The following is a 26309-nucleotide window of genomic DNA, read 5'->3' on the forward strand; positions in this document are numbered from 1 at the left end:
ACACACAGATTGTTCACCAACACTTCCCCCTTCCATCAATAAAATAACACCGGATTACAGTTTTACCAGAAATTCATTGTTTTCCCGTGCAACCGCCACAACCCCCTCAACCCCCTCCCCCTCCAAAGAATCACGTGACCTTCCAAAGTTGGACCAAAGTTTACTTTTGTTTTCTTCCTCTTCTTTCATTGCGGGAAGTAGCGCCTGCGCAGTGCGGGCCTTCGAGCCGGGAACGGGCTTGGGAAGCTCAGGTCTGCGGACATATGCCACGGTGAGAGGAGGAAGCCGGCATCCGCCACACCCCTCAGCGCAGGTGGGTGAGCCGGGGCGGAGGAAGGCGGCCAGGTGTGGGCGGGAGGCCCCCGGGTGGGCGTGTTTCCAGAAGGAGGGGGAGGGGGAGGGGGAGGGGAAGAAAGGGGGTCGCGCCTTTTGTCTCCTCGCCTTTTGTTTTGGGTTGATGTGAATGAGCAGCTGTGGTACTGGGCTGGCTGACTGGCTGCCTTGAGTTCAACACAAGCCGCCCGGGGTCCCCGTGTGTTTTAAAAGGCACTGGAGTGTTTCCCGGGAGACCGGCCTCAGTGAGTGGAAGCAGCTACGAGATGTGTGGAGCCTCAGATTCTTGTAAGGGAACAACATGTCTTGGGGGAGTTGGGATAGTGGTGGAGGAAGGGAACCCTTGGTGAAGAGTCTCATGCTTGTTAATGTTTGAAAGAAAGTTTTATTTTGCGGCTTCATTTTATTAACAAGACGTTTATTTGTAATAACCTGTTTATACTCTCATGCAAACCTTTAACTATGAGCGACTTGCCTGAATTGAATTCGGGGTTCAAACGTTTGCGTTGCAGTGATCGTGATTTGGTAAAGACAGTGAGAAGGAACTGTGTTTTCGTTTGTACTGCTAAATTTGCCTCCCTCCCCATCCATTTTGGCCCCTGGTAGTAGCTTGTTCCTGCAAGTGTACTGATGAGCTTCTGTCCTTGTTATCGTGCTGTTGCACCGAGAAATATAACTCCGTTACACCATGCATTTCAGGCTTAATTTTTTTTAAGACAAGAAAACGAATAATTTTAAATCGTGGAAACAAAAGGCAAAGCAATCTTAGTTCTGCCAGGAGGACTAGTCACGCACAGCCTTTGATCTATTATGTAAATTCCTGGAGTTGAAGCTGCCTTGCTTCGCTCCGAAATGTGCAATTACTATTAAGCCAATCGAAATGCTGATTATATCTTTAATGCCGAATAATGAGTACAGCTGTCAGAAATGAATGAAATCTAATAGATGTATGAGTCTAAGTAATCGGTAGTACGCGAATAACTGTCCGTTGGTTTTCAATCTTTGTACACAATCATGCCCTTGATTATCCAGTAGGTAGGGTAGGAATTTTCTTCCAGTCTTGGAATGCAATGGCCTCTGGTTGGAATCTAAGAAAATACTTTGTGATTTTTTTTCCATGTTTGTGACAAAAACACTTCCTTTAAATATCTCGCACTATATTCCTGGTAGAAAATGCTTAGGTTTAATATTGAAGAGTCTCCTTATTTCTGAGTCAAGTATATGCACTCTAACTTCTTAACTCTCCAATGTTGTTTAACAATGAAAGAGTGCAATTGGAGTTTTCTTGCTTCCTACCTGCACTAGCCTTCAGTTGTAGCATTTGATTTCTTTTCATCCTTTGTCATGCATCTGTGGACCCTACAATGTTTGTATGGTTTACAGACTGTATAAGCTACACATTTACCCTACCTTCACAAACCCTGTATATAGCTAGCTAGTACAAGATGTGATCAGCGTAGACTTGCTCACCGTGCTGTTTTTATTCTGCATTTATGAATGTTTCTCCTTTTCAATTGCTTGAAGGATCAGGATTGTATTTTTCTGTTGGCATTAGAATTTGCAGACACACTCAGCCACAGAAGATCTCATTTCTTAATCACCAGAGGTCACAGGAATATTGTTCCTGTTCAGCCTGCTGAATATGTGCTCTTGTAATACACACAGGAAATGGAGGTTCTGCAGTCTTAATCATACCTGTGGGCACAACGTTTAACATAGTCCATTCTTTCAAAACTAGGTGAACTTTAATTGATGGTTGGAAGTGCTTGACTCTCCCTTATGCAGGTAATTTATGTCTTGGTGTCCTTTCAGCCGTGGAGGATAAAGGATCTCCATCCCATTCTCCTTTCAGCTGTAGAGAACAGCAGTGTCTCCAGGCAGGATATTTTATTGGCAATGGGTGAATGAACTACTCTATGTATCGAGGCAATACAAATGAGCAAGCAAGGTATGTTTAGTACCCAAGGTCATCAGACCCCTGGCTATCACTGAAAATGGCATTTGTTTCTTAAGCTGCCATATCTCTGTGCAGTCTGTATGTTGTGTTGTAGTTAGGGTGAAGTGTTGGCTGCAGGGACAAGTTTACTTTATATTTGAAGTAAACTGCAAAAGTTATGCATGAAATGAATATCCTGAATCATCCAATTCTTTTTGAATAGCATCAACCAGCATTGATATGGTACTTTCAAAAAAAAAGTTAGTTTAAAAAAAAATCACGTGAGTGTTGTTTTAAAAAAAAATGAAAGCTTGGTTTTAAGGAATGTCTTGGAGGCAGAGTGGCAGAGAGATTTACTTATTACAGCATAGAAGGAGATCATTTCACCAGGTTCCAGCAGATCAATTACTTTTATTTTCCTGATCCTAGAAACTTATTCTTTCTCACATGACCGTCAACTCTCTGTTGGTTGTTTTTACTATTAACCTATAGTAAGGGGTAACTAAGAGCAGCATCTTATTGTAAGGCAGGAGGAAATGAGCGCCCAGGCGGTGACAGGGAGAATGTGCAAACTTCACACAGACGGTATCCGATGTCAGGATTGAACCCGGGTCCCTGGAATTGCAAGGCAACAGTGCTGTGTTTCTGCCACCTTGCCACCCTAACTGGCGAATTCCAGAGCATTGGTACTTTGTAGTGCATTGATTAAATATGGTGATATCATAAGCAAGAGGTCAAAAAGAGTGGAGACATCTTGGAGGATTATAGAGCTGGAAGAGATGACTTTGAGAAAGCCTGGCTGAGGTCTTGGACTCTCAGACCACATTATGCTTGCAGAGCCTCCATTTTGGCTGTTGTCTGAGATGCAGATATATTGCACTATTGGTGAGTGTGGGGGAATGCCCTTTCTGAAATGGTTACTAAGTACATTCTTAGTGCATAGTAAATGTGTACCTAATAATCTTCTATCTGTGTCACCATCATTAGTGTAGCACAGAACAGAAGTCAGTAGGAAATTTATCTGAATGAAGGCATGAGGCCCCTATGTCAAAGGAGGAAGTTTTATTTGACCTGTACGATCGTAAGACAAGCTTTTCACTGTACCTCGGTACAAGTGACAATAATAAACCGATACCAATATTTGCCAATTATTGCAAATTATTCAATATTCTTTGGGGAAGAAAATGGGGACGTTACTTAAATGAAGTGTATCAGTCCATTAAAGTTCGGCAATCTGTTGGATTATTGGCTATTGGAAGACTGGGTGATATTTTTGATGTAGTATGATTCTCTTGCAAATGTCATGTGAGATTTAGTTATAATCCTAGCATTTGATGCTTTCTGCATCGATGCCAAAGAAGAGCTGGATTTAATAGATAAGGCTAGAAGAATGTGGAAATGATTCCAAGACGGTGTCAGAAATCTGCATGAGAAGCTGAAATTGGCTGGAGAAAGCCATGGGGGAACTGAAAGCAAAATAAAAATCTTGTAGAGAATTTATTAGGACAGGAGAAGCCAGGAGATAAGTGTTGGAAGTATCTATCTGCAGTGAGATAGACAGCATCCACCAACTGGGGCTTGAACTGTGCTAGCCTGGACCTTGCTAGAGGATGCTTTGTCTTCCATGGTAATGAGTTTGCTCTCTGTAATCTAATGATAAAGAAGACCAGAGTTTGAAGGGAGATGTTACGATAATTAATGTATGGTTTGGCAATAAATGCTTGCCTTCACGATGTCACCCATATCTTGTAAGTGAATCTAAAATAAGCAAAGCCCATTGGGTGTATAAATTTGATGGCTCCAGTTAAAAGTATGGCTGCCAAGTAGGACTCCAGATTCCCCTGACCCAATGAATCATGAATAAATACATTGTTTCAAAATAGCATCATTCTCAGCAAAAACACAACTGTGGCAGGAATCCATAAAAATATCCTTATCCCTTGAGTGCAGTGAAATCATGAGCACTGTGGAACTTTGTTATTTTCAGAAAGCAAACACATCTTTGCCTGCTCAATTGCAAAATGGCCAGTAGTAGAATGTTAGGGGGCTGAAAGGACTGAATACTTTTCACTCTGGGTTCACAATGCACTGGAGGGTACATAGCTGAAGCAAAGCAACACAGGACTTATGAAGGAGGTCAGACTCCAGAGGAAATTGCTCTCTGGAGTCGGGTAAGGACTGGCAGAGTTGTGATGCCACTTTGTGCCAAATCGACTTTCCATTGCTGTAAGCGAAACAGTATGACTGCTCTTGAAGAGTTTTAAGAGCTTGTTTAATTGTAAAGTGCTTCAAGCACTTTTGTGACCTAGTTCTGATTTTTCTGGCAGCAGACGTGCCCTGGCTCCCCCTCATTTTTTGTTAATTTAATCCTACTCCTATGATGTTGTAAATGTTCTGTTGGCAGTAATTTTCATTTGAACTTTGTAATTTTGCTATCCAAAAGCAATAAAACCTTGGAGCTTTGAAATCTCCATTACAGCCTATCCCATATACTGTTCATGTTATTGGGTATTAAAAATCACGTTGTCTGTATCCCTGGCTTCAGCACTTGTCACCTGCGGGCTTGACTTGGTGGTGAAAGTTGATTCCAGTGGCAGTTGAAACAACCTTGCGCCATAAGAACTTTCCAACATTTTTATTGTTGGAAGTTGCTTGAGAATCCAAAGTGGAAGCTGACAAGATATACTGAAATTTTTAGGGTTTTTTTTCCCCCACACGGGCTAGGTCTGGAATTGCATAAAGGCCAGAACTTGTAAGGACAGCAGATTTTCCAGAAGCATAGATAGTAGTCCATCAGGATCAAGGGTGACTTGTTTCCACTCCAGCTTGGTGGATTTTCCACATGGCTAATGAGGTCAATGGGGGAATTGCAGTCCCTTCCACAGATGAAACAGGAGGTTCTTGACAGGGTATGCGGGCAGGTGGATAGAAAAGACGTGGTCCACCCCTTTCGCTGCTTACAAAGGGCCTCTGTGTGCTTCCGTTGCTCTGTGTATATACTGATAATGTGAAGCTTCCGCCTTCTCCATTGAATAAAAAGACTTCTGCCATATTGTCACATTGATTGTCTTGTATTTGGATCCAAAGCTTCTCCCACTGAACCTGACGTGACCAGCTGTGGTTTGCTTCAGCACATCTAAATTTCCGACCTCCTCCTAGCTGCTGCATCAAGCTGTTTGAGGAAGGGCAAAATCATGGCAATCGGATTGTACTTTGAAGGGCCTGTTTTGTGCTGTATTGTCCTATGGTTCTATAGGGCTTCTCTTTGGAGAGGAGGAGGAGGAGGAGGATGAGGGGAGACATGATAGAGGTGTACAAAATATTGGGAGGAATAGATAGTGGACAGCCATTGCCTCTTTCCCAGGGCACCAATGCTCAATACAAGAGGGCATGGCTTCAAAGTAATGGGTGGGAGGTTCAAGGGAGATATCAGAGGGAGGTTTTTCACCCAGAGAGTGGTTGGTGCATGGAATGTGCTGCCTGGGGTAGTGGTGGAGGCAGGTACATTGGTCAGATTCAAGGAATTGTTAGATAAGCATCTGGAGGAATTTAAAATAGGGGGATATGTGGGAGGAAGGGGATAGATAGTCTTAAGTGAGGTTCAAAGGTCAGCACAACATGGTGGGCCGAAGGGCCTGTATTGTTCTAATGGATCACCCAAAATCTCAGCTTCTTGTCTCCCATTTGCTTGCTTTGAGAAATTGTTTTTTTTTGTCCAACATTTCTGACTTCCATTCCATCCCCTCTTCAATTTTGTTGCTCCTTCACCATTGATTTCTGCAGTTAACAGTGGATTTAGAAAAATAGCTCTTCTCCAGATCTCACTTTCTGGTGATTGTTATCTTCACCAGACCAATTGCCAACCTACTTTTTAACATTCTAAATTTTTTCTTGTCACCCAAGCTGGCAGCCTTGTCTCAGCAGCATCGCATTGACTTCTGTATCTGAATTCAAGAGCATAGTGCCAGAACATCTGACCTGCTATTTGCTGGTTCTTCACCTCAAAGTTACAGCCATGGCTTGCACTGTTTGGCAGTCTTTTCCACTGGCATAAGCTGTGCTGCAAAGTTCTCATCTCCTCGTGGGAAGTCACACAACTAGCCCTCTGATACGCTGATGACGTGAGCTCTGCAGACCCCAACCCTCAAAACCAATATTGCCTCCCCACCCCGGTTCATCATGGTTTGACTGTATGGTTTTCAACTCTGTCACATTGAGTATGAAAATCCCAGCTATAGAATTTGATGAGTTATGTGCTCTTACTCTAGTGACGTGCATTTCTAAAACTAAACGGAAAATAATTTCAGCTCCCACTTTTGTTGATAACCCAAGGCTGTTGCTAGAAAATGCACATTGACTGTGTTTCTGCAACGTTCACTGCTCAGTCTTCCAGTTATCAAACAGGTTTTGGATATCTGATATTCTGGCTGATTTGGCCACTTAACCAAAGGAAGCATGCATGGGTGCCTCCAGGAAAGGTGGGGCATTGAGAAAGAATAACTAGTATTTTGCAGAAGGTTGAGGAATGGTAATATGCTGTAAAGTAATTATTTTTGATTGTAACAGAAATTACAAACAAAGCAAATGGAAAGAAGGAAGAATGACAACTACAAAGAGAGCAGATTAGGAGTACCAAGACCCAAACCCTGTGCCAGAAAACTCCAATCCAAGTATAATGATTTGCACAATATTTCCCATCTTGCAGAGTCCAGGAGTGCAGCAACAGACTCTTTGGCCTTGATGGCAATTTGCAGTCAATCTTATCTTGTCTTCTGGAATTCAGTTCTGTTCCATGTGTGGACCAAGGCTGAGACAAGTTCTGGAGCTGAATGGACCTGGCAAAACCCAAATTTGACACTGGTGAGCAGGTTATAGCTGCATAAGTGCTGCTTGAAAGCATTGTGGATCACACCTTCTATCACTTTGCTGATGATTCAGTGGGTAGTAATTGGCCAGATTAGATTTGTCCTTTTTGTGAACAAGACATACCTGGGTAATTTCCCACATCATTCGATAGATGCCAGGTTTGTACTTGGAGTCATACAGCATGGAAACAGGCCCTTCACCCAACTGGTCCATGCCAGCCAAGGTGCCCATCTAAGCAAGTCCCATTTACCCGTGTTTGGCCTGTTAGGAAGTTGTGGGCATGCTATGTTGGCGCCAGAAACGTGGCAACACTTGCGGGCTGCCCCAGGAAACTCTACGCAAAAGATGCATTTCACTGTGTCTCGATGTACATGTGACTAATAAAGATATCTTAAGATCTTAGCTTAAATCTTATCCACGTACTTGTCCAAGTGCCTTTTTAAATGTTACTGTACCTGCCTCAACAACTACCTCTGGCAGGTCATTCCATATACAGACCACTGTCTGGGTGAAAAGGTTGCTCCTCAGGTTCCTGTTGAATCTCTCTGCTCTCACCTTAAACCCATGCCCTTTAGTTCTTGATTCCTGAACTCTTGTGGGTGGGGGGTGGGGGGGGGGGGGGGAAAGCATGTGGAGATTGACAGGATGAATGGATGAATGCACACAATGAAACTGCAGAGAGTTGTGAACACAGCCCAGCACATCACAGACACCAGCCTCCCCTCCTTGGACTCTGTCTTTACCTCTCGTTGTCTTGGTGAAGCAGCCAGCATAATCAAAGACCCCACCCACCCGGGACATTTTCTCTTGTTGTCTCTTCTATTGGATAGAAGACACAGGTGCCTGAGGGCACGTACCACCAGACTTAAGGACAGCTTCTACCCCACTGTGATAAGACTATTGAATGGTTCCCTTATACAAAGAGATGGACTATGACCTCACGACCTACCTCGTTGTGACCTGGCACCTTATTGCACTGCACTTTCTCTGTAGCTGTGATACTTTACTCTGTACTGTTATTGTTTTTACCTGTACTGCATCAATGCACTCTGTGCTAACTCAATGTAACTGCACTGTGTAGTGAATTGACCTGTACGATCAGTATGCAAGACAAGTTTTTCACTGTACCTCGGTACAAGTGACAATAATATGCCAATGCCCCTCATGATTCTATTACCTCTAAGGTCACCCCTCAGTCTCTTGTGTTGCAGTGAATAAAGTCCTAGCCTGCTCAACCTCTCTCTAATTCAAGTCCTGGCAGCATCCTCAAATCTCCTCTGCACTCTTTCCAGCTTAATGTTATCGTTCCTATAGCAGGGTGACCAAAACTGAACACAATATTCCAAATGTGGCTTCACGCATGTCTTGTACAACTGCAACATAACATCCCAATTTCTATACTCATTGCCCTGACTGATGAAGGCCAGCATGCCAAAAGCAGTCTTCACCACCCTGTCTACCTGTGATGCAAGTTTTGGGAAACCATGCACTTGTACTTCTAGGTCCCTCTTCTGCAATACTCCTCAGAGCTCTACTATTCACTGTACTGGAGCAGCTTGGCTAGAGGCACAGCTGGTTCTGGAGCCTTCAATGCTACACTTTTCTTTTACTTTTTTTTTGATGTAAAAGGATTAGAGCAGAGATGAAGAAGTATTTTTGCACCTAATAGCTGGAAGGATGGTTAGTCAGAATGCCCCACTGCATTTAAACAGTACTTGGATATGAAGAGCCATGACGTGCAGGGTTACAGACCTAATGCTGCAAGATGTCAGACTGGGTAGCTATTCAACCAGCACAGACATCATGGGCTAAAGTGGGCATCTTCTGTGTCACAAATTTTCTTTCCTACGAATGGATAGGGGAAGTATTTTAGTTGCTGGGGAAAAGATGAGAGATAAATTAACCAGAATTAACATATTAAATAATTGTGGTAACAAGGTTGGGAAGAATGTGTGCCACAGGTTGGCTTAATTATTTCATTGTCTTGATATCCAGGACAATGTGCAGCAATAAATCACCCCACACACACCCTTGTGGTTTCCTCCTTTGCCATGCTGTGGCATCCCACTCGCATGTCCCAGACTGGTCCAGGCACCCCACTCTTTCCACAGCTTCATCTGAAAATTCTTGGCGGAGTCTGATCACTGCCAGCAGAGATGGCCTGGCAACATGAAGGCTGGAAGATACCGAGCCCCAAGCAACATGGCAAGCAACTATCTTCATCACCGTGTGGAAGGTCAATTGTCCAGCAATTGCCATGTGACTATGCAGATCCTGCCACTTTCCAATTGGTAACAGATGCATACCATCTGTTATGGTATAACTGCTGGCCAATGCGACAGGCATTCTGGTCTTTGACCTTGGTTGATGCTTCTGTGCCATTTTTCAGATGAGACATTGAACTGAGATCACAGCTACCTTGGGTTGTTGCAAAATATCCCAGACCCCACAAACAAGAGTAGGAGAATTCTACTGGTGCTCAGCTCTGCTTTTATTTTGATGCTGTTGTTTTTGTTTATAAGACCTTGCAGAGCCCAACTGTGCCGGTGCTTTCCCCATAACAGTAATACTTTGGCTACGAAGCACCCTACAGCATTCTGAGGTTGTGAAATCTCTTATAAATTGCAATTTGTTCATCATTTTCTGTCTGCATTCTTTCTCCTTTTGCAGAATAGATTCAATCATTACTATTTATTTCAATGCAAATCTAACACAGTTAATGGCCTGTTTTAGTTTGTAGGACAGGATACCAAACTGTTCCACTGCTTTTGTAAAGAGATTGATGACTTTCAGATGTGAACACCCAACATTTGCTGTTTTTTTTAAACTTTAGTCATCCATTCATTGGATATGGATATCATAATTATTGACCATCTCCAATTACCTCTTCACTGAGGAGGCAGTTGAGAGTCAACCATAATAATGGGCCTGGAATCACCTATAGACCAGATTGGGTAAGAATGGGAGCCTTCCTCTCCTGAAAGACATTGGTACAAGCTAGGTCAGTTTTTATGATAACCCGGGAGTATCATGGTCATCATTAATGAGACTAGCTTTTAAAAATTCCTGATGTATTTAATTGTTTGACTTCTAAGTTACCCATCTGCCATGGGGAGATTCAAACTCGTATCTCTATATCAATGTTTCGGGCTTCTGGCTGCTAATCCAGTAATTTAACTACTGGGTTACTGTACACTGATGGCAAGTGCATTCAATAAGCATGTATTCAAGGATTAGTGATGTCACAATTGCTTTTTCACCTCTGGAAGAATGCACAGGGATCGGCCTGTTCCAACATGCAATGAGATTGTGATTGATTGGTCTGTGACTTAAGCCTTCTCCTTATGCCTCACTGTCTTTTAAGTTAATAAAAAAACTATCAATTTCAGATTTATAAATAACAATTGAGCTAACATGCTGTTTTTGTGTAAACAAGTTTAAAACTTTTCCTTGGTGAAAAACATGATGATGCTAGAGGAACTCAGCAGGCCAGGCAGCATCCGTGGAGAAAAGCAGGCGGTCAACGTTTTGGGTCAGAACCTTTCTTCAGGACTGAAGATAGGAAAAAGGGAAGCCCAATATATTCCTGCCACAATACCATCTGTAACCGCAACCTGCATCTTCCCGTTGCCAGTCACTTCAACTCCCCCTCCCATACTATCACTGATATGACAGTCCTCTGCCTCCTCCACTGCCAGGAGAATTCCAAGCGCAAATTGGAGGAACAGCACCCTATTTTCCATCTTGGAACCTTGCAGCCTAATGGCATGCACATTTGAATTCTCCCGCTTTAGGTAATCCCCATTCTTCACCCCCACCCCACCCCACCACCATGCTTCTCTTCTTCCCTTTCTTAGCCTTTTTTTTCCTCCCTCTCCTTACCTTTTACCCATCCACCGGTGGATCTGCTCTCCTCTCCTCCCTTGCACCTGCCTATCACTATCTTTTACCTACATCTACCTATCACCACCTTGTGTCCACGCCACCTCCCCTCTTTTGTCCACCTATCACTGCTCTGCTTTCCCCTCCTATATATTGCAGTGGGTTGGGGGTAGGGAAGTGTAGAAGAAAGGAGAGGAGGTATGTATTTTACCAAGGTGAATGAGTGAAGCTTTCATTCAACAACTTTGGAAACCATTCATAAATAGTGATTTATGAACAGATGCTTGTGATCCCAAACAGATTCTTGTGCAAACCCACTAGTTACATCCTTCTAGGGCTCTATATAATTGGAGCCCATGCTTTCTACTTTCTGCAGCTTATCCAGTGATTTGCTTGTTATTTTTGGCAAATCCCTGTCCCTAATTCAATTAATTATCTTTGAATGTCCAGAGTGTTATTTTTTCTGCTGTAAATATTACAACAAAGCAATCATTCAACATGCCTGCCACTTAACTTTCAGTTACAGCATCGTGAGTATCTGTTTTTGTTTTAGTGACCCATGTTGTCCCCGACCACCCTCATCCTTCCTAATGTTGCTATTAGAAAATTGAACTGATTTTGATATCCATTCTAACTTTCTTTCCATACGACTTTTTGTTGAAGCTTTTGTTGTCAGTTTTGTCACTTCTTGCTGTGTATAGATTCATACAGCATGGAACAGGCTCTTTGACCCACCAAGTTCATACCGACTATCAAACAGTCTTTTGACTAATTTTGCATTTAATCCCATTTTATCCTCCCTGCATTCCCATAAACTCTTAGCAGATTTTACCACTCCTCTACATGCTAGGGATAACTCTCGGTGGTCAATTAACCACCAACATGCAAATCTTTGGCATGTGGGAGGAAACTGGGACACATGGGGAAACCTGCACAATGAATGTGTAAACTCCACACAGACAGCACCTGAGGTCATGATTGAACCCAGGTCACTGGAGCTGGAGGTAGCAGCTCTACTAGCTGCATCACTGTGCTGCCCTTTAACACAATATTAAATGGGTAATGTGTGTTGCTTTCAGGACATTCTGTTAAAGTGGACTATTTTGAACACACTCCAGAAATTGTTGACTCATTGCATTTCTTGCAGTATTTGTACTAGTTCCATGCATTTACACCTTTTTATGTTCTTTAATTAAACTCCCATCTTGTGTGAAATTACTGCCATAATATTTGTTGACACGAGCCAGTATTTGCTCCAGTGTTTTATTAGCACTGTAATCATAGGTATCTTGTTTCCATACCACATCTAGACACTTGTACATAAAAGTGGTCAGAGTCTTGGGAAGCAGAATTGCGTCAATCACAATTGCCCAAACAGGAGTGCACTATTATAAATTATTGTTCAATCAATTATTGAATTTTGAACATATTCCTCAATCCCAGGATCTTTCACTTTAATATGTGCTTTTGTGTGAGGGATTGTATCAGGTGGTTTATGAAAATTGGAATGCTTACAGAAAAAAACATAATTGCTATAATCTACTTACTTCCTGCAGAAGTTATTCATCTGCATCTTAGACCCTGACATTTATTAATTGGCTGAAGTATTCCAGTTTTAGAATCCCAGCAATTTAATTTTGGATATCAGATCATTAGATTTGTCTACAGCTTAATGTATGTAGTAATTACCTTATTTCAAATTCATCTACTTTGAACCATCACAGTTAATTAGAGCTGAACGTTGCTACAGCAATATTGCTGCTACCTTCCAGTTCCGGTCACCTGGGTTCAAGCCTGACCTTTAAGTGGAGTTTGCACATTCCCCTTGTGGCCACCTGGGTTTCCACTGGGTGCTTTGGTCCCCAAGATAATATGAGTGGCTCTACTGTAAAATTTCCCAAGTAAAGGTGGGTAGGTAGAGGGAGAATGGGCATGTAAGAGAAAACAGATTACAGGGAACAAGGTAGGGTGTGGGATGATGGGATTGCTCTGAGAGCCAGCATAGACTCAGTGGGCTGCAAGGCCACCCTTGTCTTAAGAAATATGAAACATAATACGTGAACGTTGAATATGCTGTTGGCAGTTGAAACTGAAGTGAAACCATAGTTAAAATCAATTTAGCCCACATTGGAGCCCAAGATCTTCCAATGTACACATGATTTATTTTCTTAACTTTTATGAATGCAAAGATAACATCAGAGTCGTGTATAACCAGAGCTCTATTACTGACAGTTGCACTTCACTTGTAAATCTCAGTTTCCAGAATATCCTTCTTAAAACAAAACAATCCTGAAATGCATCATTCTGTTTGTCAGCACGAATGCCACTTTTCCTTCTACCCTGAGCATGCTGTTCACATTTGAAAGAATTAATTTACTGCCTTTCATTGGTTTACATTAAAGTAATATTGGAATTAGTGTTTGCTTTTATGTCAGAAGGAATGGAGAATGAGCATAAAATGAATTATGATATTTATCACCACTCTCATTTTGAAACTTAAAAAAAACAAAGGAGACAACTGACCATCTGGTACTGATGTACAGAGATTTCAGAATGCAGCCAAAATCTGAAAAGATTTAATTGCAGATAAACCATCAGTTTGAATCGGTTTGGGTTGTATATAGAAATGTCATGCCTGTACAACTGGGCAGAGAGCTAAGGGAGCTATCTTCTGTCAGGTAATGTTTAATGATCACTGTCTTTTTCCCAGGGTAGGGTAGCTTAAGATAATGGGGCATAGCTTTAAGGTTAGAAGGGAAAAAATTAAAGGGGACCTGAAGGGCATGTTTTTCTACACAGGGTGGTAGGTATGTGGAATGAGCTGCCAGGGAAATGGTAGAGGTCGGTTCCATTCCAATGTTTAAAGGACATTTAGACAGGTACATGAATAGGAAATGTTTAAGGGATATGGGCCAAATGCAGGCAAATGGGACTAGCTCAGGTTGGCAACTTGGTTGGCATGGATGGACTGGGCTGGTTCTGTGCTGTATAACTATGTATGTGTTGTGGAGTTCTAAGTACTGGTGCAGGTCACAAAAGATGAAGTATTCCATTCACTATCACAGATCTATTTTTTTTGAACAGATGCTTTTTGTTTTCAGGAAATAACATTACTTGACATACACATCATTTAAGATTTATGTTGTTATCGCATACCAACTATATAAGCATCAATGCTCTCAAATCTGAAACTCTCATCATGAATGTGTGTGTCATGTTTGATAATTGTATAGGGGTGAAAACCTATTTATAATAAAGTGCTTTCTGGAAAGAGTACTTTACCAAAAGTTTGCAATCAACAGAAGCCTATTTTACTTCACATTTATGCACTGCTGTAGGTCCAAGGGAGGAGATATTTATCCTTACTGTGATAATAACATTTAATTGATTGAAGATGTGCAAATGCTATTTAAGTGAACATTTATTTTTAAAACTTGATCATATGGGCACCAATGTAAATAACTTCTGAAGGTTTTTTGATTGGAAGCTCTATTATTCTAAAAGAGCATGCCTTGTAGTCTGCATAAGCGAAAGAGCTAAAGGATTCCTCCATGCATCTTGCCTGGGCACATCCTCCAAAGGCATCTGCACTCAATCTTATTTAAACCACAGCATCATTGGTTTGGATCAGGATGATAGTATAAGCTTTGTTCTTTCTTGTACATTAAAAGCATGGCAAATCATACTTCAGGCTGCTGTTTATCAATTACAGCTCAGCATTCAACACCATCATCCCCTCAGTATTAATCAGCAAGCTTCAAAACCTGGGCCTCTGTACCTCTCTCTGCAACTGGATCTTTGACTCCCTTATCAGGAGACCACAATCAGTGTGGATCGGTAATAACATCTCCTCCTTGCTGATAATCAACGCAGGTGCACATGAAGGATGAGTGCTTAGCCCACTGGTCTACTCTCTCTACGCTCATGATTGTGTGCCTAAGCACAGCTCAAACGCCACCTATAAATTCGCCAGTGACACTACTTTTGATAGAATCTCAGATGGCAATGAAGAGGCATACAGAAGTAAGATCGGCTGTTTGAGTGGTGTCGCAACAACAACCTCGCACTCAACGTCAGCAAGACCAAGGAATTGATTGTGGACCTGAGGAAGGGGAAGTTGGGAGAACCCACGCCAATCCTCATCGAGGGGTCAGCAGTGGAAAGGGTGAGCAGCTTCAAGTTTTTGGGCGTCAACATCTCAGAGGATATAACCTGGGCCCAACACATTGGTGCAATCACAGAGAAGGAACACCAGCAGCTCTACTTCGTTAGGAGTTTGAAGAGATTTGGTATGTCACCAAAGACTCTTGCAGATTTCTTTAGATGTACGGTAGAGAGCATTCTGACTGGTTGCATCACCGCCTGGTATAGAGGCTCCAACGTGCAGGATGGAAAGAGGCTGCAGAGGGTTGTAGACTTGGCCAGCTCCATCAGGGGCACAACCCTCCCCACCATCAACGGCACCTTCAAGAGGCAGTGCCTCAAGAAGGCAACATCCATCACTATCCAGGACATGCCCTCTTGTTACTACCATCGGGGAAGAGGGACAGGAGCCTGAAGACCCACACTTAATGAGTTAGAAACAGCTTCTTCCCTTCCGCCATCAGATTTATGAAAGGTCCATGAATACTACCTTGTTCCTTTTTTTTTGTGCACTATTTATTTATTTTTGTAATTTTGTCTTTGCACTGTACTGCTGCAAAACAACAGATTTCACAACATATGTCAATGATAATAAACCTGATTTCTGATGGACTTCAACCAAATATCTTCAATTTCTATCAGCTGCAAATAAATGTTAATATCTAAATGGTAGTTGAATCTGGTTCTTTAATATGAATTGCACTTAGTTATTTGCACAAGTACATTGCATACTTTATTTTTATTGTCTGTAATTTTATAGATTTTTTGCAATTTATGAATAAAACTGCCCTTTATGCCCATGTGGAAATCTTTAGTATGCTCTTTTAACATGCTGATGATTATTTAAAAACTGAAAAATCGGATGTCATAGGTAAATATTTACAATACTTTAGTCATTACTTGGAAGTACCACAGCTGTTTGGAGGATACTAGGAGTTACTTGGACAATCGTGTCTTTACCAGCTGTTATTATGTGGAGCAAGACAATACTAATAATAATACCACTGCACTGCACCCATCCTACAGACCTGTATCTTCCACTGTCAAATGTTTATTCAATTTTTCCTCCAAATTTGCAATAGTCTCTATCTTAATCATTTCCTCTGGCAAATCTTTGAATACGTCAACACCCAGCTATGTTTCTTTAGAAATAAACAAACAGTCTTTTCTGTCCTGTCTTTCAGTAAGCAATCTCTCATCACCAACTCACCAGTCAGTTGAAGCAATCAGTCTTTAATTCTGTCAAAACCCTTCTTCAGTTTAAACCTCGATCCTTTAGTTGAACCAAATGTCTCTGCTTCCTCTTGACTATGTTGCCCACCCTGATGCATCTGCACTATACTCCCTTTAACTTAATCTTAAAAAAAACAATTAATACTAATCGTTTTGGTGTGAAGTCTTTTGTGCTACTTTATTTAGGTGCTCTCTAAGGTCTTCTAGCCTCTGAGAAATATAAATTTGAATCCTAGACATTTGCCTGTAGCACTCTATATTTTCCCAATGAGTGTAGACTCTTGTATATTGACTCATACCTATTGGATTGTACTTTCCACCTATCTACCTCTGCTTCTAACCAGCCTTCCTGAAATCTTTTCTGATCTTTTCAGGTGATCGCTAAGTTTTCTAGTTTTGCATGCTTCTGCAGGTTTTGAGATTGTACACTCCATACCCAGTCCAAATCTTCCTTACGTACTGAGAACAAAAGCACATCTGGTATTTACCCTGGGGTAGAATGGTACTAAAACCAAAATAACTGCAGACACTGGAAATCCTAGAATAAAAACAGAAAATGTTGTAAACATTCAGCAGGCCAAGTGGCATATGTGGAGAGAAAAATGGTTGATGTTTTAATTCAATGATCTTTCTGCAGAACCAGTCTGAAAGATCATCCAGCCAGAACATCAACTGCTCATTTTGTCTTCCTAATAATTTTCTTCAATATAGCAATTTTATCATATAACCTCTTTTTAAAGTTAGTTTGGTTTTAATCTCTAGTTATCCATACACTCTTCCCTGCTGTTTAAAAGGTTATGTTACTTTTTAGGCTATTACTTTTTGAACTGGAAATGTGCTTAGCGTGGAAACAGTTGAGGACACAATCTGAAAAATGCTTTTTTTTTGTAATCCCAGCCAGTGATGTTTACAAAAAATCCACCTACATTTGTAGTGTTGCATAATTCAAGATCCAACCCATTCTGTTCCTAAAAGCTTTGGACTGAAATCTAGATTAGGATCATTTCCTGTCACAATTTGCAGGAATCTTAAACCACCAGCAGAGCAGACAAGAGTATTCAGCTTCATTTGTTTTCTTGTAATTTTAAGATAGGAAAATCTTTTTGTACTCTGTCCTTGCTATTTGCAATGTAGTAGTTCACTGCACTCTCTAATGTCCCTCTTTCCTTCTCCTTTGCTCAGTCTACCTCCTTCCCCTCCTCTTACTCAGTTCATTCACCATCTCCTTACTGTGCAACTGATCCATCCCATCTCTCGTCCATTGTCAACCCAGCTTGGGGGAGAAAGTGCCTAGTAAAATCCAAATATACAAGATCCATTGTTAATAAATGGAGCAAATAGCAAAGTAACTTCATCAAATTTGGCCAAATGTTTAGTTTGCTTGCACAGAAATTCCACTATCTTTAACAGGAGTCATTGTTACCCGGATTGACTGTTCCATCTTATGGAGCTCCAGGGCATGTGATCACAAGAAAATGTGAGCCAGAATATGCTGTCTGTTCTGCCATTCGATATGACTATGACTATGACTAATCTGGCCAGGAATCTTCTGTTCCACATAACCCTCTATTTCCCCAATCTTTCTTTCAAAAATTTACCTACCTACCTCTTTAAGCACTTCCAGTAATCTAGGTTTCACAACCCTCTGGGGAAGAGCATTCCAGACATTCATCACCCTCTACGAGAAGATATTCCTACAAGTTTCAGTTTTAAATGACTGCCCCCTTAGCTTGTAACTGTCTCCTTATTAGAAAAATCCAATCCACATCCAAGCTAATAAAATTCAAACCTGCAGCTAATGTATTGGCATTTCATTAACTGAGTAATTGCTATTGGGCAATCAAAGCAATTACTTTGTAATGAATGTTGGAATGAAGCTGGCAAGTTTGAATGGTGTGGCTTTGTGTTCAAAATCCAGATCACATTTACCTGCGATTTATTGAGGGTGTTTCAGGGACTTGAGAAGTTGCCTTACTTATGAGTGTGAGAATTTTTGAAGTCATTTACTGATCGGTTTTGTTCTCTTTCTTGTACTCAGCTTGTGAAGGTTTGCAAAGATGTCTTGCTTATCATTCTGTCATTAGAAAGCTCATGCAGAAGGTGAAGATTGATGGGAAACTTCAATTTGGTAATCAATTTCTTTTGAAGAAATTACTTTCAGCTTTGCACTTGAGCAGAAGTAATTGCATCATTCCAAGTGTGTGCCCATAACAGTTCCATCCTTTGTCCTGCCCTGATTCCACCAGCCACCAACTCCATCCTCTCCTATGAAATGAGAAACGGGTGTTGAAGGATCTGAGACATACACTCACTCATTCCATGGCATGAGAGAAATTGGGCAGGGCATCTGAAACTGGAACACCTTCCTGAAACTAAAGTTTGGCTTGTTGTCTGTCCAAAGGCAAAACCTCGTGCCCTCTTTGGACCTCTGAATCCCTGAGCGAAAATGTTGTCACGTTCAACTGCCGCATGAACCATACATCTGCTGTCCACTTCTCAAGCTAAAGCAGGCAAATCAGCAGTCCTTCAAGCTGCCACCAAGGAGTTTTATTTGCCTGAATGAGGAGCCAAGAGGCACCTGTTTGCATATTGAAACTGCACTATTGCTTAGCACTTGACCCCAATACCTCCAACTGTCCTGACCACCACTGTATTTGCTGTGGACCTGGTGCCTCCATGTGACTGTATCCGCCACTTGGGACTTGTCTTCTCCTGAGTCATCAATACACTTTGACAGGTCCACTTCACACCAAAGTGCCAAGTGGAGTGAGGAAGGAAAATAAAGTGTGGTGAGGCAGAATGTGAAGTAGTAAAATGAATTCGACCTAATGCCCAGCCTGGTGCGTCTCTTGCTGTTCTTTTTTTTAAAAGAAAGTCTTGAAATTGTGTTTTGACTTGTTTTTAATTTTGTATTTCATTTCCTGTATTGACCACCCTGGTTCCTTTTGGGTGGGAGGAGAGTGTGAGGGAGAGAGAAAGGATGGTTTTTTTTTCAGCATAATTGAACTGAAATAACCCAATCAACAAAAAACGCAAGATCAAAGATGAGTGTAAATGAATCCAGTTTGGGGATGGAGGGAGGGGCAGGACAGTGGAAGCAAATAACTGCTCTGACAAAGCTACATCTTGAGCTCCTGAGAAAGTTCAAAACCAATTAAAGATTATTTCAATCCATAAGCTCCTACAGTAATAGCCTGGGTGATTCTAAATATTTCATAAAAAGATTAATCCAGGTTATTTAAAAGTTAATGTAGGTACAAGTTAGATTGTTACTTGAAATACTTTTGTCCATAACTGACATTGAAATCACAGTGGTTATTTCTACAATACTTTATTCTCTTAAAAATGTGCAACCATGAAAGGGATTGATATTTTCAGGGTTAAGTCTGAGTGAATGTGGTACTTGGTGGGTAGAACAGTACAGCACAAGAACAGGCCCTTCAGCCCTTGATGCCAAATGAAACTAATCCCATATACCTGTACATCATCCACATCCCTCCACTGCCTTCATGTTCATGTGTCAGTCTAAGTGCCTCTTAAATGCCGCTATCCACCACCCATCCCTGGCAGCCCATTCCAGGCAGCTATCAGTTTGTTTGTGTGTGTGGATTGCACATCTCCTTTAAACTGCAGCCTTCTCAACTTAAAAGTATACTCTCTAGTATTTGACATTTCAACTCTGGGAAAGAGACTATCTGCAGTGTCTTGGCGCCTCACAATTTTATTACATGTCAGATTTGTGGAATAGTTTGCCTGCACAAAAGAGTGTTGATTTTGGATTGTGATCTCATTTGTCTGCCAAATGGGCATTGTGCAATAGCCAGACATTTGCATTGGAACAGGAACTTGGTCAGCTCTCCCAGTGAGTCCCAGGAAGAAAACTTCTTAAATCCCTCAGCCACTCTTTGTGGCCTCCAGTGGGACTTTTTCAGTTGAGGAATGAGCAGCTGATAATTGCCCTGCTGATTGGACATTGCATTCTTTTCCTGGTCTAGCAGGTAAAGGATACAGTCTTCTTATTAATTCATTTTAAGGCAGGGAATATTTCAATTTGTGTTATTTAGTGGCTTTATTCTTTTCTCCATTAAGCCAGATTCTTAAATTTTACTTCCACAACGGATATGAATCTTGAAACAACTTAAAATGGTTGGTAAAAATCTGTAAGTGGTTTTGGGCAGAGCTATGTTTAAAATTCCATGGGTGTCTGAGTTATGCTTCAGTGGATTTGGCCTGATTGCAGCAATATTATTGGTATGAAGAAAGGGAATCCCCATCTGCAGGTTGGTTTTTTGGGGGGTGGGGGGACGTTGGGGGTGGAAAGACAGGTTTTACCTGCATGGTCTTTGTCATAGAGTTATACAGCACAGAAACAGGGTCTTCGGCCCAACTTGTCCATGCTAATTAAGGTGCTTTCCTGAACTAGTCCCATTTGCCTGCAGTGGGCTCAAATCCCTCTAAACTTTTCGTATCCATGTACCTGTCCAAATATCTTTTAAATATTGTAAATGTACCTGTCTCAACCACTTCCTTTTGGCAGCTCATTCCATATATCTGCCATCCATGTGTGGGAAAACACCTGACACCCGGGTCCCCTTTGAATCTTTTTCCCCTTTCACCTTAAACTTGTGCTTCTCATTTTAGACGCTCCTCCCTTGGGGGAAAAAGACTGATCATTCACTTTACCCCTCATGATTTTATGAACCTCTGTAAGGTCGCCCCTCAGCCTCTTGCCCTCCAGGGAACACAGTTCTAGCCTATCCAGTCTCTTTATAACTCAAACCCTCCAGTCCTGGCAACATCCTTGTGAATCTTTCTGCATCCTCTCTAGCTTAATCACCTCCTTGCTATGTATGGCAACCAGCACTACACACAATATTCCAGGTGTGGTCTCATGAACATTTAGTTGTGTTTCTGGTCATTGGTAGGGAATGAAAAATGCTGCAAAGGGTCAACATGTGAGGGAGCCTTTGAGGAAAGAGAAACATTTAAGGTTTCAGACTATTGTCCTTTCATCAGAATTAAGATGTGAATGGCAGATTCAACAATGGTGATACCATTGAAAATGAAAGGGATGTGGTTAGATACTTTACTGTGTCAAGGACTATGAATCTCCTGCAACTAGGATTGAATAATACATGCCAGTCTTGCCAGGGATATTTACATCCCATGAATGAATAATCCTTTAAAATCTTGACATCGTGAAGATAGCAGCTGCTCATTGGGCATGTATTTCTCACTTCTTTCTGAACATTATTCATGGTCCTCCTTTCCTACCGATTGTGGAGGTGGGAGGAAAGGGTTGTCAATGTTTGTGTTCTCCTCTCATTTCCCAGGGCATTCCACATGTTTGTCTTTCTTTGCCCATCACAGCTGTACAAACACAATGACTTGCTTGGCTCATTTAGCTGCATTTTGTGGGCATGAAATTCGATCCATTTGTTTCACTTGATCAAAGAGTATTTTGTGAAGCTGAATTAACCAATGCTGTCTTGGATTGGGAGGTTTTGTTGACATCAAGTGGTAGAGACTGTTTTGTTCATAAAATCTGCATTGAAACATGCTGTGCTAGGACCTGTCATTTTTGGTAGAAGCTGTGAATGAGTGATTCAGTACACATGAAACTACAGGTGTTTTCTACATCTTGTCAAGAATTAGAAGTGTAAACACTGCACTTCATTCGGTTACCATGATGGGGCTGCTATGGGGCAGACTTGCTCCAGAGTGGTGGGTGACTGGCTACTCAAGGTACATAGTAGTTGGATCCCTTGGGAATAAAGAACATAGGCTTGTCTTGCAGCAGCATGACCTTGGGGAATTGCTGGATGAATCAAGTTACTGTTTTGGATCAGAACTGGACTGGCCCTTTAATGCTCAAGCAATCCTTCACTCCAGAGAAACAGGACTGCAGATACTGGAATTTAGATCAAAAACACAATGCTGGAGGAACTCAGCAGGCCAGGCAGCATCCGTGGAGAAAAGCAGGCGGTCAATGTTTCAGAAGGTCCTAAAGAAGGGTCCTGACCCAAAACGTTGACCACCTGCTTTCCTCCATGGATGCTGCCTGGCCTGCTGATTTCCTCCAGCATAGTGTTTTTCATCAGTCCTTCACTCCTATGAGAAAGGCCTGATCTTTCCATTGAGCTCTTGACGATTTGCAAAGGACTTATTCACAGTACAGTTTCACAACAGTGGTGTCGCTTGTGCATTGAGTGCTAATATGATGCATCTTCAGTCTGTGCAGTGTCCTCCATGCAGGCCCTACATCATAGGAGACAACAGTGTAATTTATATTTTCACATCAACAGATCTCACTGGGGAGGGATAATGTTGGGAACTCTTCCCAAAGACCTTCCATATTGTTTGGGTCTTGGTGGAATCCTGTTGTTTTCTCCTGTATCTTTGGTGTTCTCATAACTTTGAGATGGTCATTGCCTGACATTGATAAAGGAGTTGAAGATGGTTGACCCTATGATACTGCCTTGAAGAATACAAGCTATGTTCCCTTGTGTGATGTCAGTTGAGCATCCTTGATACCAGTTGATCCCTACTGACTTCAGTTTAACTCCTTGATGCCAGACTCTGCCAAGTGCCATCTTGCTATCACCTTGTATCTGAAGTTTGACACTTCAGTCCATGTTTGGACCAAGGCAGTAATGAGGTTTGGTGAACCCCATACTGAGCCAGATGATCAGGGTATTGCCAGATAAAAATTGCTTGATTGCACTGCCGATGACAGTTTTATCACTGATTATTGAGAGTAAATTGGCCTGTAATTAATTGGATTGTATTTGTCCAGCTCTTTATAAGCAAGACACATCTAGTTAGTGTTGCAATTGCCCTAGAACAGTTCAGCTGGAGACAACTGCCTCTCAAATGCAATTCTTCAGAACTATAGCTGGATGTTGTCTAGTCCCTGCTCTTCGCTGTATCCAGTGCTCCAAACTGTTTTGTCTTCATGTGAATCATACTGGCTGATGACTGGCTTCTGTAATGGAGGTTTCAGGAGAATCATCTTGATGGTACTTGCTGAGGGAGTCATGAAACAGGCTATTTGGCCCATCAGGTCTGCATCAACCACCCATTTTACTGTAATCTTATTAATCCCATTTTTATTCTCCTCCTCCCTGCCTTGGAACTGTGATTACAGATTGCAGTGTGCATTTCTACTGTTGCTGATTGTCCACAGCACCTCATGCATTCCTAGTTTCAAGCCACCAGGCCTATTCTGAAACTACCCCATTCATACTAATGGTAGTGCCACATAGAGGATGTACTTGATATGGTGGTGGAACTTGCCTCCATAAAGACGGAGGTGGTCACTCCTACCAATGCCAATATGGGTAATGGTATTGCAGGACAAGGTCACAAGTTTATCCTTCTCATTGGTTCACTTCCCAGTATGGTGGCTGTGCCCTTCAGGACTTGGCAGTGCTACCAGTCATTCTTGAAGATTTGAAGCATTCAGCCACCATACTTTTTTTTCCACTTGATACTCTGCTTCTTCCAAATGTTGCTCGTCAGCTGGGGGGGGGGGGGGGGGAAGAGAGAGACGGTAGAGGTGGTCTGGAGGTCATCTCATTGTCCATGGTTGATCTGATTCCGAGACAGGAATTTGGATGAAGCACAAGATCAGCAATGACATTGTTGAATGGCAGCATTGGCCTGAGGGGCCTATCCCTGCTTCTGTTCTTGTACATATGGGAACTGGAACTTGGTGGCTGGCAGCTGCAAATGTTGGCATCCAGAGCGTAAGAGGAACTCAGCAGGTCAAGCAGCATCTGTGGAGGCAACATGATGGTTGAAGTTTCAGGTCAAGACCCTGCAACAGGACTGAGTATAGATAAGATAGCCAACTGGCTCTCTCCCATCTACTCAGATCTGATGCAGGATCTCTATCAACCATTCCTTTTTTTTGCTTGAGTGAGTTGTTGTTTTGATTCCAGATAATGTAATCCACGATAACAGCAGAGATGGAAAGGAAATCCAGTGACGGTCATAATTAGCTGGATACTGGACTCTTGGGCATCTTGGAGCAAGACCAAAACAAAACATTAGATGAACTACAGTTTCCACCAATTAAACCAGAATCCTTGTTCACATCCTCCAGACTTTGTTATTCCAATGCTCTTCTGACTAGCTTCTCATCTGCCACAAACTGGAGCTCGTTTAAACCCTGTTCTCTGTTCCTCCTGTTTGTGCTAGTTGCTTTGATCTCTGGGCATCCTTGTGATATCCTGCATTAACAGCCTTGGTATTACCAATGCCCACTTCCCTAACTGATCAAGATCCCCCTGTAATCTTCATTATCAACAATAGCTCTTAATTCAGTGTCATCTGTAAACTTACTGATCAAGCCTTGTGCACTTGCATCCAAATCACTTGGCAGGCACTAGTGTAGCTGTTAGCATAACACTTTACAGCACCAGAGACCCAGGTTCAAATCCAGCCACTGTCTGTAAGGAGTTTGTACCTTCTCCCATGACTGCATGAGTTTCCTCTGGGTGCTCCAGTTTCCTCCCATGTTCCAAAGACATATGGGTTAGGAAGTTGTGGGCATGCTACGTTGGTGCTGGAAGTGTGGTGACACTTGTGGGATGTCCTCAAAACTACGCAAAAAGATTATATTTCACTGTTTTGATGTACATGTGACTAAAAGATTTTCTTATCTAATGAATAACAAAGGTCCCTGCAGCACACTGATAGTCACCAGCCTTCATTCTGAGAAACAACCTTCAATCACTGTCTGCTTCATACATCTGAAGGAATTTTGAATCTAGCTCTCCCTGGATTCCATGGATCTAACCTTCCAGACCAGCCTACCATGCAGGAGCACGTTGAAGGCCTTGCTAAAGTCCAAATAGACATCATCTACTACCCTACCCTCATCTACCTTTTTGGTTACCTCTTTTTAAAAAAAAACTAAGTTCGTCAAGCAAGACTTTCCACACACAAAGCTATACTGACTGTCTATCCAAATGCTGGTAGATCCTGTCCCTCAGAATTCCCTCCAGTAACTTCCCCACACTGATGTCTGGCCTATAGTTCCTTGGCTTGTGCTTGCTACCTTAAACAATGGGCTAACATTAGCCTCCTTCCAGTGTTCTGGAACTTCACCACCAGTGCCTAACAATGAAGCAAAAATCTCTGCAATTTCTCTTCTAGCCTCCCATAAAGTCCTAGGAGGCACTAGGTCAGACCCTGGGGATTTATCCACCACAGTAGGCTGCAAGGTTGCAAATGCCTCCTCCCTGGTAATATGAATGTTCTCCAAAACATCACTACAAGTTTCCCTTATCATTGGAGCAAACAATACCTCCTCTTTAGTAAACAGAAGAGAAATATTCATTAAAAATCCCACCCATCTCCTGTGGCTCGAGACATAGGCAGCCCTGCTGTTCTTTAAGGGGACCTACTCTCACCTTGGCCACCCTCTTATTCTTAATATTGCTATAGAACCTCTTGGGATTTTCCTTAACCTTACCTGCCAGATCCATCTCATACCCTCTTTGCCCTCCTGATTTCCCTCGTATTAATCTTCAGTTAAAGGGATTCACTGATCCTCATCCTCCTAAACACAATGATTCCTTTTTCTTGACTAGAGCCTCAATATCTCTTGTCACCCAAGGTTGCCTAACCACTCCAGGTTTACCCTAACAGGAACATGATGCTCCTGGACTCTTGATATCACACTCTTAAAAGCCTCCCACTTCCCATTCATTCCTTTCCCTTTAAAGGGGCTTACCCAATCAACCTCTGTTAGATTTCTGCCTAATTTCCACCCCCCCTCCCCCCCAAATTAGTCCTGCTCCAGTTTAGGACCCTAACCTGTGGACCTGTCCTATCCTTTTCCATTTGAAACTAATAGAATTATGGTCACTAGAACCAAAGTGCTCCCTAACTGCCACTTCTGTTGCTT

General features: G+C 42.0%; 1 protein-coding gene across 5 annotated transcripts in view; it reads left to right on the top strand.

The window, feature by feature from the left end:
• The first annotated feature begins 209 nt into the window (after window positions 1–209).
• LOC127568295 (ras and Rab interactor 2-like) overlaps window positions 210–26309 on the top strand; it is a 123738-nt gene continuing 97638 nt past the window's right edge. For 2 of the 5 annotated variants that reach the window (XM_052011871.1, XM_052011879.1), the window contains exon 1: window positions 210–313. The gene's annotated coding sequence lies outside the window, so the exon portion shown is untranslated. The remainder of the gene's footprint in view (window positions 314–26309) is intronic. The other 3 variants (XM_052011872.1, XM_052011877.1, XM_052011878.1) reach the window with 2 other exon arrangements.

The sequence above is a fragment of the Pristis pectinata genome, chromosome 3, assembly GCF_009764475.1.
Source record: "Pristis pectinata isolate sPriPec2 chromosome 3, sPriPec2.1.pri, whole genome shotgun sequence".
NCBI lineage: Eukaryota > Metazoa > Chordata > Chondrichthyes > Rhinopristiformes > Pristidae > Pristis > Pristis pectinata.